This window comes from Haliotis asinina, chromosome 15 (genome assembly GCF_037392515.1).
Source record: "Haliotis asinina isolate JCU_RB_2024 chromosome 15, JCU_Hal_asi_v2, whole genome shotgun sequence".
Lineage (NCBI taxonomy): Eukaryota > Metazoa > Mollusca > Gastropoda > Lepetellida > Haliotidae > Haliotis > Haliotis asinina.
The window spans coordinates 26,858,817-26,877,096 of record NC_090294.1 but is presented as its reverse complement, the minus strand read 5'-3'; the positions used below and the strand labels follow the sequence as shown (position 1 = coordinate 26,877,096).

The window sequence follows — 18,280 nt, the reverse complement described above, 5'->3', positions numbered from 1 at the left end:
ATCCACACTTGTGTAGAATCCATTGGAAATTCAATCAGGTCTAATATCGACCCTTCGCTGTTTTTGAAGGAAGATCGATATCAGGTTAGTAATATAATATCAGACGCTTATCATGTCCAAGAAAGTAATTATGTGCTCCAGTGAAACTTGCAAATAGCGTAAATTAATCTGAGACGTTATTCGATCGGTCTTTATTTCAAGCTGCATTGAATTCTATCACTTCTTAGGATTTTCCATAAAGAGAGGCGGTGTTCTGGCCTGGAGGTCAAGCAAGGTGTTCCCTCATCGCACCAGAGTTCCTGGTTTGATTCCCAAAGAACGATATGTGAGATACTTCTCTTTAGACCTGTGAAGATCCGGATTGTAACTGTTCTTTAGTAACCACAGTTGTTATGCTCATGGGTTTCACAAACATTCTAGACCCGTGAAGATCCGGATTGTAACTGTTCTTTAGTAACCACAGTTGTTATGCTCATGGGTTTCACAAACATTCTAGACCCGTGAAGATCCGGATTGTAACTGTTCTTTAGTAACCACAGTTGTTATGCTCATGGGTTTCACAAACATTCTAGACCCGTGAAGATCCGGATTGTAACTGTTCTTTAGTAGCCACAGTTGTTATGCTCATGGGTTTCACAAACATTCTAGACCCGTGAAGATCCGGATTGTAACTGTTCTTTAGTAGCCACAGTTGTTATGCTCATGGGTTTCACAAACATTCTAGACCCGTGAAGATCCGGATTGTAACTGTTCTTTAGTAGCCACAGTTGTTATGCTCATGGGTTTCACAAACATTCTAGACCCGTGAAGATCCGGATTGTAACTGTTCTTTAGTAGCCACAGTTGTTATGCTCATGGGTTTCACAAACATTCTAGACCCGTGAAGATCCGGATTGTAACTGTTCTTTAGTAGCCACAGTTGTTATGCTCATGGGTTTCACAAACATTCTAGACCCGTGAAGATCCGGTTCAGTAACCCATGGTCCAGGCTCGATTATACACAGACCGCCGCCATAAGGATGGATTAATGCTGAATGCGGTGTTAAACAACAACCAACAACCAACCTTGATAAAAACCGACTGCATGAGATCTTCATTATGTCGAGCTTTCCTCCCTCCTCAGTCAGACATGCCGCGTGTGATATAACTGGGAGATTGCACACTACTGAACAAATGGGGCTGCAGGCTTTATTTTCATTCCTTTCAATGGTCATTTCACAAAATTTCAAGGTAAAGGTGGGTGTAAGGGTGCCCACTCCCTGCACACCCCCATCACCAAACAATGTGCCCGATTGCAGAGCTGATGATAAATGTACAAGCCACGGAAGGGACTTGTTTTTATGCCGGTGTTGTCAACTTGCTGGATTGGACAGATGCCGGTTTTGACAGCTTCCGCTGTATATCAATGTCACATGTGCTGTACACTATGCCAAATGACAAACCAGTTGAGTAAGTAGATCCTTGCTATCCTTCCTGCTTCGTGAGTTCCCACAAGAAGATGACACTCGAGGGTACATAATAAACTAATAATGATTTAGCTGGTGCATATAAACAATATCTACCGATCATAAGATACATAATTACATGCTAACCACCGGGGTATGATAGCATTCAGACAAAATGATGTTACAACAGCTACCATACCCATGTTGATAAAATAACCCCGCTGGAACTGATCTTCAGTATTCCATGCTTGTCGGAAGATGCGACTAAGGGGATCGGGTGGTCAGGCTCGCTCACTTGGCTGATACATGTCATCGTATCCCAGTTGAGTAGATCGCTGCTGATGCTGTTGATCACCGGATTGTCTTATCTAGACTCGATTATTTACATCCCGACGCCATATGGATGGAATATTGCTGAGTGCGGCGTAAAACTCAACTCACCCACTCATGATCACGCAGGATAAGTTCGACGTTAAACTGATTTTCCATCCAAGACGTTGACACTCGATGAGGGTCCCGAATGAACTAAATGTAGTTTATCTGGTGAATCTAAGCAATATCTGCCATTTATTACATGACTAAACATATGCCAACCACGGGGGCATAACTGCATTCAGACTAAACGACATCGCAACAGCTGTGTCATGCACATGTTGAAAAATTAACCGACTGCGAGAAAATAGAGTTACTGTAGTATTATTTTCAACTTTTTCATTCAAGATTAGTCAGATGTATTCAGCGAGAACACAGTCGTGATCTCATTGGATTTCATATCATTATTTAGATTGTGTTGCATTAGTCCAGATGTTGTAAGTAGAATTAAAAGTATTATAGCGTATTTGTACCGTGCATATATCCATGCATAAGCACGCTCATTGCGCTACGTGTCAAGTGTCGAGCAGCTACAGGTGGAAGACTGTCATGATTATGTGTACCATGTGTATCTAGATTTGATATAAAGGTAAGAAAGTCACAACAGTCTCTGAGGCTCTGCTTAAAGCTGTTCTGATACAGCGCTGTCTTTATTTTTGGCACAACAACAGGTTCGTGTCTTGTGAGCGGTGAGATCGAGAAGGTGTGTGCACGGTTAAAAGATCGGATAGATAAGAAAGTGCATTTCCAATGACACAGCGGAAAAGAAGACACAAGAGTTTAAGCTTGATCCGGGACTCGAAAGGAGTGGTTGAGGTTTAGTTTAGCTGTACCCCAGCTATATGGCACTGGTTTGTAAATAATCTAGTCTGGACCGGATAAGCCAGTGATCAACAGCATGAGCATCGATCTGCACAACTGTGCCATGATAACGTTTCCCAAGTCAGTTAGCCTGACCACCCAATCTCGTCGGCCATCTTTTACTGAAGAGCAATTCAAACCCCGTGTCTTCACGGGCAGCTTGTCCGATAAGAACGTTGTTTACTGTTTATAAAGAAATATTTGTAAAACTGCTTTCATTACAATTCATTCTGAGTCGCTGCCCGTGGTTGACTTATCTACTTCCAATAGTTACTGGATACCGAAGATCAAATATTCAATTCCACTGAAAGTAAGCGGAGAGTGTACTGTACAGGGGCCCGTTTCACAAAACGCTCGTAGCCTAAGATCTCGTAAGTTTTCTCGTAGCCATTGTACCTCCTATACTGTAACAAAGGAGCTACGGATGCTACGAGAAAAGTTACGAGATCTTAGGCTTACGAGAGTTTCGTGAAACGGGCCCCATGAGTTATTTTATAGAGCGATGATCCTAGGGTCCATTTGCACAAAGCGATCTTAGCGCTACGACTACCTGAAGCTTATGTTGGAGAATGTTAGTTACAATCACTGTAGCGCTAAGATCGCTTTATGCAAGTGGGTCCAGATGTATAACCTTGACCATCTGCCGCGATCTTCCCGAGGCAAGCCTGTACACTTGTCTCTATCAAAGTCTACCTTCTGCACGGCCTTGGGTGCGGCCTACTAGTAGTGGTTGATATTATGAGCAACTACCCAAGTTGGCGAAGTCGGGCGTGTTTTCAAGATTTGGTACCAAGGGTCACATTTCCGCGGTTCGAGTCCCACCCTGTGTTTCGTTAACTGGTAGACCGCTTCACTAAACCCGTTTGAATAGTATCCCTATGGAGTTTATACATGTATTTTAACTTAGTGTAGGTTTGAAGAAGAGTCCGCCATCTTTGAAACAGTACAGATTCAGGTTTGAACTCAAAACGCAAGTTATGAAGCCTTTAATTTACAGTGGGCTTTCAACATTATTGTTACTCAAGTTCCTTCATTTCTACAAACATTGAACATGGAGAGATGGAAACGAAAGATTGTCTCTTTCAACAGTATGACCGTCAAGTTAAGACGCGTTTTCCACAAAATTGGATATGTTACATGTTGGAAAACGGCCATGAAAAACGAGCCATTTTCGTTATTAACATCGCACACTCTTGGAATGTTGGGATTGGCTTTGTCATCTACCTTGAAGGAATATTAAATTTGTATTCATAATAACAAACTTACAAAAAATCACCAGATATTCCCTACGCGTATTGGTATTACATTTTATACCATGAAGCCACAAAAATGATGCAACATGAATTGAAGGTTACACAACACCAAATGTTTTCCCATAGACTTCTATAGTAACCTTATATTTTTTAAAAAAATATCCAGGCTATCAACAGCCATTCCATGTACACATGGGCACAGTCTGGCCTCTAAACTACAATAAAACACAAGTTGTGGCCAACTTGTCCGGCACATTTGCCAAGCACAGGAAGCGGAACACATCAACCCCCAGCTCCGCACCGAATGTCACCTACTTCAAAATATAGGTACACACATAAGCATAACCCATGGTGATAAAAATGACAGCACTAAATACTTAAAATTGTGGTCAGTTTTAATAACAGGGTGGATGTGCTTTTAAAACACATACACATCTTACACTATTTCATCCAATCACAGCTGTCACAGGCCTCTGTCCGTTTGAGTTGTTTCCATACGGTCCTCGCTCGGGCAGCATGTGATATTGATATAGTGTAGTGGAACCTGAAACAGACTATAACTACATGAAGTCACCATTTACCCGGAAATGAAAGAGTTATCGTTCGGACAAGGGAGGTAACTCCATGTTTATAATTTTTGTCGTGACAGACGAAGCAAAATTTAGAAAGGAACGTCAACTGTTTATCAGCCAGGCGTGTATGTAGTTTGACACGACCAGGATGTGGTCATATAGTAACTGAAAACCTAGCTACGGAAAACATATTTGATGCTTTACAAAATACAAAGATATTTGTACAAATATGAAAATGGTTGCAGCTGAAATCTGACTCGCGAGCTCATCTGAGTTTACGTAAGACAAGGAAGTAATATTACATTTCGGATCATGTCATATCCATTCGTGTGTGAAGGGTGACGGATACAACAGATACTCCTCAAGCAGCATAATGTAAGGTAGGTCTTATAAACGAAGTTAATTCTCAACATTGTGTTTGTGATATAATAACCTGTTGACATTGTATGTTTTTATCAATTTATTGTTGCAGATTGCAGGTACGACCTTCGTAAAATGCAAACTCAATATTTGAAAAGAGGAGACCCTGTTCAAAATTTCTCTTGAAATGTCAGGTCCAAAACCCCAGACTCTCAATTAACAACAATAAACAGATACTGTTGTTTGTGTCACCTCATATCAGTTATCAAGTCCATTCTCTTCACAAATGGTGAAAATTTACATAGATTTACAAACAATATTTGGTGCAGCGAATGGTACGTAGCTCAACATGTTTCCCTTTATACTTTAGATATTTGCTATGGTCTTAAATGCCATAAGCAGTTTAGGTGCGATTAGGAATATTGGTTCGCCACCCAATAAATGGTATTACCAGATATAAATATATATGGAAGTAATATTCTTTAGTATCGCCTCAGCAATCCCTCATCCATGTATGATCTTTAGGGTCATTTGTGTTATGGTCAGGGTGTTTATGAAGTCCACATTATTCAATTAATTGGGACAGCTTATTGATAATATTGCGAGTACATTTCATAAACTCAGTAGAATAATAACACTCTTCACAGTTACCCTTTCAATATTTTCAGCTGGTATACAAGTACTTTTAATGTCTTTATTTACTTATACATTGCATTTGTAATATACTTGAACACTTGTATGCCTGCTGTCGTAATGAAAAAAACCTAAAACAAAACGTGACTGCTCTCTAGATTCTGTCACTCTCACTCTGTGACAGATGTTAGGGATCATGTAAAACACAAGGGACAGTGAGGAAGTGACCAGATTCAGATTCCCAGCCCCAACCCACCAAACCCCTTGCCCCACGCCCACCCCACCCCACCCACCCTTCACTGACAATCCATATAGATCAAGCAAAGTGTATAATTTTGCAAATCTTGGGCACCATTTTGGCCCCTGAGCAGGCTTAGATAATTCTCCTACATAATCAATGCATCATGTTTCTTTTTATAGGTAATTCACATTGTTGAGCATAATATGCTCAGGTCACAATGTATAATGTTTATGAAAATGTCTGATATGAATTAAATTTTAAAATACAACATTTTTAACCATAAAATCTCCATCTTTCAACAAGAACAAAAACACAAACTGAATTAGTCATTTTAGTATAAAAAGCAGAAATAAGAACTATAGGCCTAAACGTGCTAATGAGAATAAGGGCCATTTGACAGAGTTTGTGCTTGGGTCAGCTGGCGGTCATAGCAGAAGAAATGGGGTCAGTCAGTCAGTCAAGTTCAAAATGACTGAGGCGTGGGCTCTTATATTTTTCTTCCCCGTGAGTTGACAACAGGAAAAACACCAGATTCCATGTCCTGTCCATTTTTAGGAAAAACTTACTGACATTTTTATGTCACTGTCATAAATGCAAACTATTAATCATATTTTCCTACACTGACCAGACAGCTCAGTTTCATAGTTACTTGGCCTCAGTGACATGATTCATACATGCATGCCGGTCTCAGCCTGGTGGACCACCAACATCTTTATCACATCCTGTTATCCCACCCAAATAATCTAGACCAGTCTACCAGGCCAGTTATAGTAACTCAGCTGCATGTATGTTTAACATTAAAATTGACATTACAAAACCTACTAAATAAATACCCTGCAGGGCAGCCTAGTGGTTAAAGCTTTCATCTGCCACATCAAGGGCTTGGGTTTGATTCCCAACATGTATACAGTGTGCAATGTTAAGGTATTGACTAATCACACCGAAGGCCAGGGTTCGATTCCTCACATGGGTACAATGTGTGAAGCTGCTTTCTGGTGTCCCCCACCCTGATATGACCTGGAATACAGCTAATAGCAGTGTAGAACTAAATTCTGTTACTCACTGTTAAGCATGTTTGAGAAAACATGCAAAAGTGGCGACAAGTTTATTTATTCATTAACCTGTGCAGTGCTGTCTCCATCTTAAATTCTCGCACATCTGGTTATCCCTTTCTCTGCACTCCTCCCTGATAACAAATTGTGAACTGTGACAGTATTTCAGTGATAGATTGTTAAGCAACTTTCTCATTTTTAGGACAAAATTCTACAAAAAAAATCATAGAGTGAGTATGATGTTTTGATTTATTATATATATATGAACAGCATTTCATTGAGTACTTTATGTGTATCAGTTTTCCAGTTAGATTGCATTTCATCGGTCCACTTTTGAGCCAAACGGACTGTAACAGTAATTGCCTCATTAAATTAAAGATATATGTTGCATAGTCGTTTAAAAAATTGAACATGATCTTTCTCTGTTCAAATTACAATGCTGTGGCAGATAATTTGTCTTAGAGACCTCTCTTTGGGAGGTTTTTGTTTTCCTTATGTCGAGTGTCTATGAGGAAGTTTCTGAGGAGATATGCAAGAGGATATTTGTAAGAGATTACACATGAGTAAACTGATATTTAGCCTAGTTGCTGATGCATTTGATTGTCACGCCGAAGACCTGGGTTCGATTCAGCCCATATGTGCGTTATGTCCAAAGCCCATTTCTGAGCTCTCTCGTCGTGATGTTACTGGAATATTGCTAAGAGAAACATAAACCTATACACACTCATTAACTGGGGTGTCATGTCCGTAGACTTCATTCCATAAAGCCAACATAGGACTAAATCGTCATGGTCAAGATGAGGTTTTAAAACTGTTGTTGTTAAGCAACACCCACCCACTCACTCACTGCCTCACTCACTCACCAGCCATGGTAGTCATCAGACTTAAGTCATGGAGCTTCGGAGTATGATGCTTCTGATTCTTTTGATCCATTTTTGGGGGGAATCTTGTGCTTATAACTAACAGGTTGTCTTGCCTTTCTTGTCAAATGCCCAGTATCTACTTGACAAGAGACATGTTGTCTAATCACAATGTGGCAGCCAAAGAAAATAAGCAAAGAAGAACTGGCCTTTGGCAGGGTATGAAAGTCCCAAAACTTTCAGCCAGACCACAGGACTGGTTCGATGTAAAACTTGACCAAAACTTACCTGTGCGTAAAATGTCATCATATACATGTCTAAAGTTTAACCTGACCGTCAGGCAGGTGAATTTGAGAATCTAGCAGTGTGTGTTGAAAATAACTCCTCTCGAGCAGTCAGGCTAGCAGGTATTTTCTAACACTGCCTTTAACTCATTTCTTTTGAAAAAGTTCCAGTCTTAATCTGGTCACCCCTGCTTTGTCAACAGTCTTAAATGTAATGTTGTTGATAGAATATCTGCCCAGAAAGGGAGGGTCAGTAATTCAGTCCCTCTGAAATTGGTTCCTTCTAAAAAGATGGTAGAAGATGATACTATTTATTTCCCTGACTGGTCATCCTGATTTTAACAGAAGTGTATTACAAGGTTGGTTCTGTGTCTCGAGTTTTGTGTCCCAGTTTAATCTTCAACATACCATCTCAAGGAAAGCACTCAGGTGTGAAACTTTCATTGCTAGTCATACAAAGCACAGACACACCCAACACACACAACACACACAACACACCCACACATTATTCAGATGTTCACAACTTTGCAACCGTACCTTTATTTCATTTTGAGTTCTGTTTGAATAAATCATTGCTAAAAGTAGTTATGTTTCAGACAAGTAGTGATAAAATTTATCCTATTTAAAAAATTTTCCCCCCAAAATATTTATGTACAAAACAAATCCATCTGGAGTGATAAAATTTATCCTATTTAAAAAATTATCCCCCAAAATATTTATGTGCCAAACAAATCTAGATTGAGCTAAACATTATCTTTAATATTTGGAGCTAAGGCAGTCAATAAGTTGTTTCAAAGGCATTTAGAAGTTGGTAGAATCAAACTAAATATGCTTTGTATAATATAGAAGTTGAACTATTAAGCATATTTAGTTTGATTCCTCCAACTTCTAAATGCCTTTGAAACAACTTATACAACATCATCATGGATATGAGGCAGTCTCAGCGCTCAACCAATTCACCAACTTGTCATCACTTCACCTGAAGGAGAAACTAGGAACTGTCTCGAAACATTGTGACCTTGTATAATAAAGAAGTTGAACCATAAAGCATATTTAGTTTAAGGCAGTCAATACTTGTAAAATCGTCGTACACCTGAGTGGACAGCTATTTATTGTATTCTCAAGGACCTTGCAGGATGATTAGTTGTGATGTAACCTGTAGAATATTCCAGCAATATCACGGCAGGGGACACCAAAAATGTTCTTCATGTATTGTACCCATTTGGGGATTCAAACCAAGGTCTTCAGCCTGACAAGTCAGTGCTTAACCACGAACCTTACTCACCTCCCTTTGTTTTGATTAAAGCTCATTAGTGGTTGGGAGCTATTTCATCTGGGGACACAACTTTAAAGGTCACATGCAACCAAAAAATCAAACATAATTAAAACACATTTATCACTTATTCATGACATATAATGTACACTGCTGCTTTAAAAAAAACAAATAAACAAGATCATAAGTGTACAATCGCGATTCAAAAATGCAATATTTTGTACTTGGGCTTACTTCCCCCGAAACGAAGCCTGCGGGAGACCGGACCCAGTCATACTGGGTGGATATGCACTCAAGTGTAACGACGGTTTCCGATTGGCTGTTTCATTTGCTGATATGCTGAGGGCTCATTGTGTGTACAGAAAGATGATCTGTTTGATGGGCATTTTAGAAGTGTAGCCAATCACAAGAAAGTAAGATTCTGTATGGATAACAACTTCTTTTTGTGTACTTGATGCGTCGTTTCAGTATGGATTCATATACTGTTGTCAAACAAAATCATATACACTAAAAGAAGTTGTTATCCATGAAGAATGTATATAGAGATGTTGGGTTTGGAAAATACATGTTCTCTGAATTTGTGCTCGATCCAATAAAAAATCATGTCAGTAGAGATGGTAAACTACTGCGTGGCTGGAATCTGTCATTCGTCCAAGTACAAAGCAGGACTTGAAACTGACAAGAGTTTGCACCAGTTTCCGTCAGATCCAGTCATCCGAAAAAAATGAATGTAGTATGTTTACAACCCACAGACATAAAAACATGTCATGTGTATCACACATGCCTAATTACATAATGTGGCAGACACGGGACTCGGGTGCACGAGTCATAAATCAACTTATTTTCTTTATGTCGTATAGTCTGATAGGTGTTAAGTTCAAATTGCACATGGTCAATGATTGAAGTTGTGTATTGCATGTTGTCTTTAGCAGACAGGCAGGCAGACATATAGGTGTGAATAAACCAGACACTGAGCTTTCTCTGTGACAGAGACTGCTTACCACAATCAACAAGTCTTTTTACGTAAAGAGTAGATTATTTATTTGTTTGTGTACACAACCAAGTTTATACCACTGCTCAAAACCTCAGACGCTAGGCATGCATACTGTTTCGAGCTCCGCGAACCTATTCACTGCGCATGCATCACCGGCGCAGCGCAGCACAGCTGTTGAAACCAGTTTTCCCCCCAGCGCTGGGGGGAATTTAGTGAAACGTTTGAACTCCGATTTGGCGGGCTTTTTTTCCATCACGTTTTTTTCAACTTTATAGGTTGAATTGGCATTTTTTATGATTTGTTTCTGTAAATGCATACCGAAAGGTACCAGAATCTGCAAAGTTGTGTTTTACGTTGCATGTGACCTTTAAGCTCAGGTATGTGCCAAATGCATGGTTTAAAGGGCTGTCTTGATTCGTTGCATGTCATAAGCATCAAAGGAGGCGTTCATGTTTCAATTATCAGTGCACTTTCAGTATGTGACTAAGCCAGATTCTATGCTTATATGAGTATGACTGAGGGAGTAAGGTTTTTCACCGCTGTTATTAATATTCCTGCAATATCACACCAGTAATGTAGGGAATTGAACCTGTGTCTTTAGACGATGAGCACACTCTTTAACCTCTTGGCTCCTGTGCTGCCCCACATTCATAGACAGATCTTTGGAAAGTTAATAATGAACAAGAGATAATGGGAGGGATGACAGCATATGGATGAACAACTTCTTTATTGCTGTGAGAGCAACGTTTTTGTGGAAGTTCTAACACCTTTATCAAGCAAGTGATAAACTTCCAACTTCTAAATGCCTCTCAGAGAAGTTAAGATATATATAATTGAGATATGACATGTGTCAACTGGGGCCTGTGGTCATCGGCTCATGGTGAATTAGCTCATTATTAAGATGAACATTACGTTGACGAAGACAAATGAATACGTTGACGAAGACGAAGGCATAGTTTAGTTCAAACTTTTTGTTGGTTTCACTAGACATGACAAACAAGTACACATTAATGAGGTGAGCGGATTTCCAGCTCAACCCCAGGGCCTTTCTTGCGAGCAGCATAATCCTGCTGGCAGTCGTCCCTATTCAGACAGTGGGAATACCGGACTCCACACTCACTCTCAGTATAGATGTGAGCATACATATGTATACAGTTTTCATTAACAATGGACAAGCAAAGATTCAACAATGGACAGATAGAAAAACAATAGCACTTCCAATAGCCAAGGGGGATGACCAATAAAGGCCATAAATGTCATATAAAGTAATCAATGGAAGTGACAAAGAGGAACAGGGTAGCTGACAAGACAATGATAAAAATTAAGAATGCAGATTAAATAATAACAAATGATTATCATATGGCCTGGCTACATAGTTTGTTTTTTAGAAATATTTGGATGATGGCTGCCCTGAATTAGACACTATAACACAGGCATCAACCAAGTCCTGTCCTGACCATCTGATACCTTTGGAATCCTCTGACAACAAGTATAGTGGGCTGAAGATATATTCTAACCCTGATCTTCACAGATGTTAGTGATCATTTAGAGTATGGGAGTTGCGATCATCCGATCATTATGATAATCTTGGTCATAAAGGAATGGAGATATAATCATGATAATATACCCAGCATAGCTAAAGAATGTGAGAAAGCTGGAGGTTAGTCCATAATCAACAGTCACTGTAGCTACGGATACATCACAACACATCCTAGTCGTCACCTTGAGCAGCGGTGACCATGGTGACATTGCTTATCAGCGTAGCACACACTCCAGAACTAAGTCTTCTCACGATATTCAAAGCACGCATTGATGCTTTATACATGGTCGGGTTGAGGCAGGCATGTTACTTTAAGCCTCATGGAAGGTGTAATAGACTTCTGTGGACATTAAGCTGGGAGAAATGAGCTCTACATTTACCTGAATCTCAAGTTGTTGCATGTCCCATGGGGACAGGTTGTTGTTTGACACAGCACAGCAATATTCCAGCTACATTTGTAAATAATCGGATCTGGCCCAAACAACCCAGTGGTCAACAGCATGAGCATAGATTATGCAGCTGGGATAAGATGGCATGTGTCAACAAAGTTATAGATGCAGATTTTAGTGTTTGAAAAAAGTGAACCATTGATGTGATAATGAGTACAAAGCAAGGAAAAAAAGTCGCTTTAGCAAATATTTGTGTACATGCCCATGCATCCATTCTCAATATGTGTAGGTAAAAGGATGCAGTGTTCAACATCAAGTAAGTTTTACCCTTCCTGCTTTGAAATATTTCAGGTAGGATGGACAAGTGATCTGTTGTCTGTGACAAACACAAATGACTGTATGAATCAAAGTAAGGGATATTGGATTTACAAGATTGATAAAACGCAAATGATGAAGCTAAGGAGGAAACAGATGATGAAGAGAAATGAAGGGGAAATGTGGCCAGTTAATTCCATTCCTTTGGAAATGTTTCGTCTGAATGGATATGTGTTACTGTTTCTCATATCCATTGGTATTGGGTAGTGGTATCCTTGCAAAATGGAATGTCTCCTACTTTTTTCGACTAGTATATAACTACTGAAACACAGACGCTCCTGTAATGGACCTCGTCTGTCTCCAAGTCCCTTCCACCGAGCTGTGACTGCAATCCTAAAAGGCCTAAATACAGCAAGTCTAGATTTCCTCAGGTTCTTAATCTAACATCCAAGTGGGTGTCCTTTTCAAATGAAAAAGAAATATTAAAGTTTCTATGACAGTTATGATATTCAGAGACGATGAGTTTATCTAGTAATGGATCCTGAACAAGTATTACTGAACAGTGTGAAAGACGAGTGGTTTCATGAATAGGCTCACACAAGCAAAGCACTCGAGTGTCGATATGAATGTGTGTTGAGGTTGATGTTTTACTTTTAAACATGTTGATCAGTGTTCTGGAGTAAAAATCTTCCCTGTGTTCTTTAGTATCCCAGTTTTAATGACATTACTCTTCAAGGACACAAAGTGTGTCAACCACAGATGGTTGTTTCATACCTGCTTAACTGAGACATATAAGTGTGTGTTAAGGTTGATGTTTTGAACATGTTGATCAGTGTTCTGGAGTTCTCCTTGTGTTCTTTTGTATCCCAGTTTTAGATGAAAAAGTAACATCACTCATCAAGGACACAAAGTGTGTCAGCCACACATGGCCCAGTCGTCTTACAGCTTAGCTGACACATACAGATGATAAGGCTTGAAATATACCACAGTGTATTCACCATGTTCATACTGCGTAATTTGTTTTCAGTTCGGTAAACTGAAATTCACTTTGAAAATGTGGTACAAAAAATATCACCTTACTCACATTGTGCACATTACTTTTGGAAAGTCATCACAATTATTCCATGTAATTTAATTCCAGATGACAATCTTCATTTAGCTACCATTTCTGACATTTCTGTGTGGTTATTGTCATCAACTCATGCTAAATCGATTGGATGAATGAGATCATGTAAAGGCACTTTCATTTGTCTCCCAATTGCAAGAAGATTTCTTCTCAATCTCAGAACTTGAACCGTACCGACAGTGCTAGTCTGAGGTATATATATCCAAGAATGCCCATGCAAGTCTAGAAAAAGTGGCAAGTCTAGATTTCCATAGTTTCATGTAATGAAGAAAGTCTCAGGTCTCCATTTCATTAGATTATTTTTTTTCACTATGAACGTTTTTTCAGTAAAATATGTTCATTTCAGAGACTACCTGTTAGTCTACGACAGTGTCTTTCCATGAAAATGTTTATCCTATCACGTTGTTAATGAATCAAACCGAAATGTTACCCAAAGGGAGAGCTGCATACCACACTATGTACAGAACTGTGACATGATGTAGGGTTTTCACCCCTATGAAAGATTTATTAGAATGTTGTTAGGTTTTGGTACTGACATCAGTGCTACTGGTGAACATGAAGTGTTCCTGAAAGTTTTATATTACTTGTCCTGGTAATAAGAATTAGATGATAGTTGGCTGATGATATAATGATGGCTTAATTGTTGGTAAGTGATGGGAAGGTGATAATAGTAGTAGTTGTGATTGTGAGATTATGGTGGTATGCTTGAAGTTGAAAACGTAGGGTGATGATTGGAGGGTGATGTGACGATGTGGAGGAGGTGATGTTGATAGTAGCTGGTGATTGTTGATGATGGTGTACATGGGGGTAAGTGGCCTTGGTACTAGCTTGGTACTTAGATGATGACAATGGAGATGATGATGATGATGATGGTTGTCAGGTGGAAGTGGCTGCGGTACTAGCTGCTGCTGCTGCTGCTGCTGCTGATGATGATGATGATGATGATGATGATGATGATGATGATGATGATGATGATGTGGTGGTGGTTGGTTGTGGTGATGATGACAACGTTGATGATGGTTGTGATAGTGATGGTGGCTGTGGTAGTGACTAGCCGTTGGTGGTGGTGATGATGATGATGATGATGATGATGATGTGGTGGTGGTTGGTTGTGGTGATGATGACAACGTTGATGATGGTTGTGATAGTGATGGTGGCTGTGGTAGTGACTAGCCGTTGGTGGTGGTGATGATGATGATGATGATGATGATGATGATGTGGTGGTGGTTGGTTGTGGTGATGATGACAACGTTGATGATGGTTGTGATAGTGATGGTGGCTGTGGTAGTGACTAGCCGTTGGTGGTGGTGGTGATGATGATGATGATGATGATGACAGTGATGAAGACTGTGATGGTCGTACTTGCTGTGGTACTGTCTGATATTTAACGATGATGATGATGATGATGATGGTGATGATGACAATGGCGATGATGATGACGACTGTGTTGGTCGTATTGGCTAGGGTGCTATCGGATAATGATGATGATGGTTGTGGTGATGTTTTGTGATGATGATGATGATGATTATGATGACGACGAAGACGATGACGACAACGGCAATGATGGTGATGATTGTTATGATGACTGTTGTGATAAATGATGATGATGTTGTTATTGCCAGAATACTGATGATGAATATTGTTAGTATGTGAACAAAGGTCAAAGACAGATTCACAGCTATCCTGAGAAACCATCACACTTAGTAAAGAGCAGACATGTTATGGAGGCCAGCTAATTGCTTCAAAAGCTTAAGTTTACTGACATGGAATATCTTATGGTGTTCAACATCAGATATCTACCTCCATTATACCATCGTCAATCTCTATCACATCTGGTATGTCTGTACACCAAATACTTTCTTAAAATACCTCCTCACTGTAATGGCTTCTCCTCCTCTGCAATATGCTATAGTATTCCTGCTGTTGCTGAGTGCATGGGTGCAGATACACAACAGCCCCTTGTGCCCATCAGTCCTGTGCAACTGTCTCCATCGCCAGCCTCTGTTCTTCCACGTTTGGCTCAGCTCAGAACTAAATCCAAGGAAGCCATGTACATTGTCTTGGATTGAGAACTGATTGGTATAGATTGCTAATATTGGTTACTGACTATGTTTGGAATATTAGGAAGGTAAGTGATTTGACTTTGAACTGTCAACCTTTTGATTGTGTTACTGTTTGTTGGTGTTGGAACATGTGAATCTGTGAAACGATGTTTTCACTTAACCACCTCAGATGTGCGTTGGAAGTCAAGTGAGAGGCAGCAATAACCATGATGTCTGTTCAGACAAACTGATATATTAAAAGATGAAAGAGGATAAAGATTGTTAAGTTAAAAACAGGTTTCTTTTCAGTAAGGCCAAGTGTAAAAACTGCGATCATTCTAATTGAGCTATCAATTTCAAGTGCACATTTTTTCATATGAACTGGGGAAGGGTGGGCAAGCTGGCTTAAGCATCACGCTAGTGATCAAGCTTGGTTGAGGTGTCAGGGTCAAGACCTGAGTGTAACTGGTCAAAAGCCTAAACAATGGAGTCCACTTTCTGTGCAGACTATTTCCGTGGTGTCACAGCCCCTAGTGTACAGTACACAACCTTGGTACACAACACCAAGTGGTAGAGCAAAGTGTTAAACTTGGACAAAGTACTGTGACTATGTGTCTCAGTCCACCCAGCTGTGAATCAGGTGCCTCATTAGGATGAGAGAGCCACAATAAATTTGCTGTGACTAGTAACAGCAAGTGTTGCATACTCCCCAGCGAGTTGGGATTGATAATACGATGTGGTGTTGAGATTGACATCAAATGATCGAGGGAAACAATATAATTAACTAGCAATTTGAGGAAGTACAAGTTGCATGGATAATGTGCACTTACTAAGGGGTGGGTATTGCAGAGAATTTTCCTGTTTTGATATATTGTGATACCAAAGCATATGTTGTGATATATATTGCAATATTTTGCAAGAAGTTTTTTTTAAACAAAAAAAAAAGACTTATTATCGAGTTAATGCTGGATTTATAAAGCAAAAGCACCTCAAAATCTCTATGCTTGAGAAAGCTTTAATACAAACTTTTAATTATGATTTAAAAAAATGTAAATAATATTTAGCACTATTAAAAAAGGGAAAGGAGCAATTTAAAAAAAGTAAATATCCGAAGATTTCTGAGTGTTATGAAGTTTTCCAAATGCATGTGAAAATTGGTGTATCGCAATACACTTTGATGTCTGAACCGATTAATACCTGTAAACTGGTTATTATACAGCCCAAATGTGGACTACATAAATATTCTATGATAACAAGTAATAATCTGGTGTCCAGCATCAAGACAGATCACACAAGGAAACTTTGGAATAGTAAACATCTCAAAATAAGAACTGAATTTAGCATGCTCATAAAATATATATCTTTCAGTGCTTGAAACTAGATTTATGTTTTTTCAGCGATCAGCCAAAATGTGTATGTTTAGACCCTATTTGTAACCATGGAAACAAAACTTATATCAATATACAGGGTAACATCAATCACTAACACCTTAACAATGACAATGCTACTGACACCTTGCTTTTGTTTCAGCCCCAGAATGACCTAGGTGAAACTAGACTGACTGACAGCCATGGACAACTTGATTGACAGCTTGTCATCTCATGTAGCACCACTGTCAAGCTAACTCACACCAAGGTAGGCTTTCCCACTTTGACCTGACATTTTCAAAATGCATTTGGAATCAGTGAGTTTGGTTTTATTCCAGTAAATTTTTGTTCCAGCAGTGTATCACAGTGAGGGACACCAGAAATAGGCTTCACACATTGCACCCATGTTGGAATCAAACCAGGGTCTCCAATGCATTTTGAAACTGGATGAACATGAATATATACTAAACAGAAAAAAATAACCTACGAATTTTGCAGTTTTGAAATCTCATAAAAGTAAGCGTTCATGTTTATGTCTTCTATTTAATAACTTGACAAAACACCAGTGGTGCATTTCTTTTTTCCCCAGATTGTTTTTAGTTCTGTATCACAATGTTTCAAAGCTAATTCTTGCTTCTCATAAGCTGAATGTGATGTAGGATGTCCATGATGTAAGAATATTAAAGAAATACAAAAAAGTTGTCATCCATATCCAATGTTGTCCGAACATGCATTGTGTCCACTTATGACCTGCTCAGTTGTGTCTCGGGTCATTTCAGTACAGTGCAGCTGAGTGATGAAAATGTGTGGAGCTGAGTATAGTCACATGACCCATTTACTGAAGGGTCAGTTGTATCTATGTATAGTTTATGTGTCACAGTCAGCTGGGTTGTTAGGTGTATGTGACTTCGTGATTGTTGCGTACAGATTTAAACCTGTGACATTGTTTATGTCTATTTCGCATGATTGTTGTGTTCAGACATTTGGACTCTTTGACACGTTTTATGTCTTATGTGATGTGTTGATTGTTGTAAGTGAATTAGCAACATAGTGAACAGATTTAAGCTGGGACTTTGTTTGTGCACATTCCACTTAACTGTCGTGTTCAGACATATTAACTCCTGACATTATGCATGTCGATTTCTCTTTAACTTAAATATTGCTCATCTTTTTTTTTTTTTCGCAAATCATTTACCCCATTTGCTAGATTCTTCACAAACACATTCGGCAAATGCTGAAAATTTATGTACAATATTTCCTTTTTCAATATATCAGGGTTTTCAGGGAAAACACTAACAAAA

General features: G+C 39.2%; 1 protein-coding gene across 1 annotated transcript in view; it reads left to right on the top strand.

Moving 5' to 3' along the window:
• Positions 1-4,529: 4,529 nt before the first annotated feature.
• LOC137264875 (uncharacterized) overlaps positions 4,530-18,280 on the top strand; it is a 45,753-nt gene continuing 32,002 nt past the window's right edge. The window contains exons 1-2 of the mRNA XM_067800222.1: positions 4,530-4,883; positions 17,143-17,247. The gene's annotated coding sequence lies outside the window, so the exon portion shown is untranslated. The remainder of the gene's footprint in view (positions 4,884-17,142; positions 17,248-18,280) is intronic.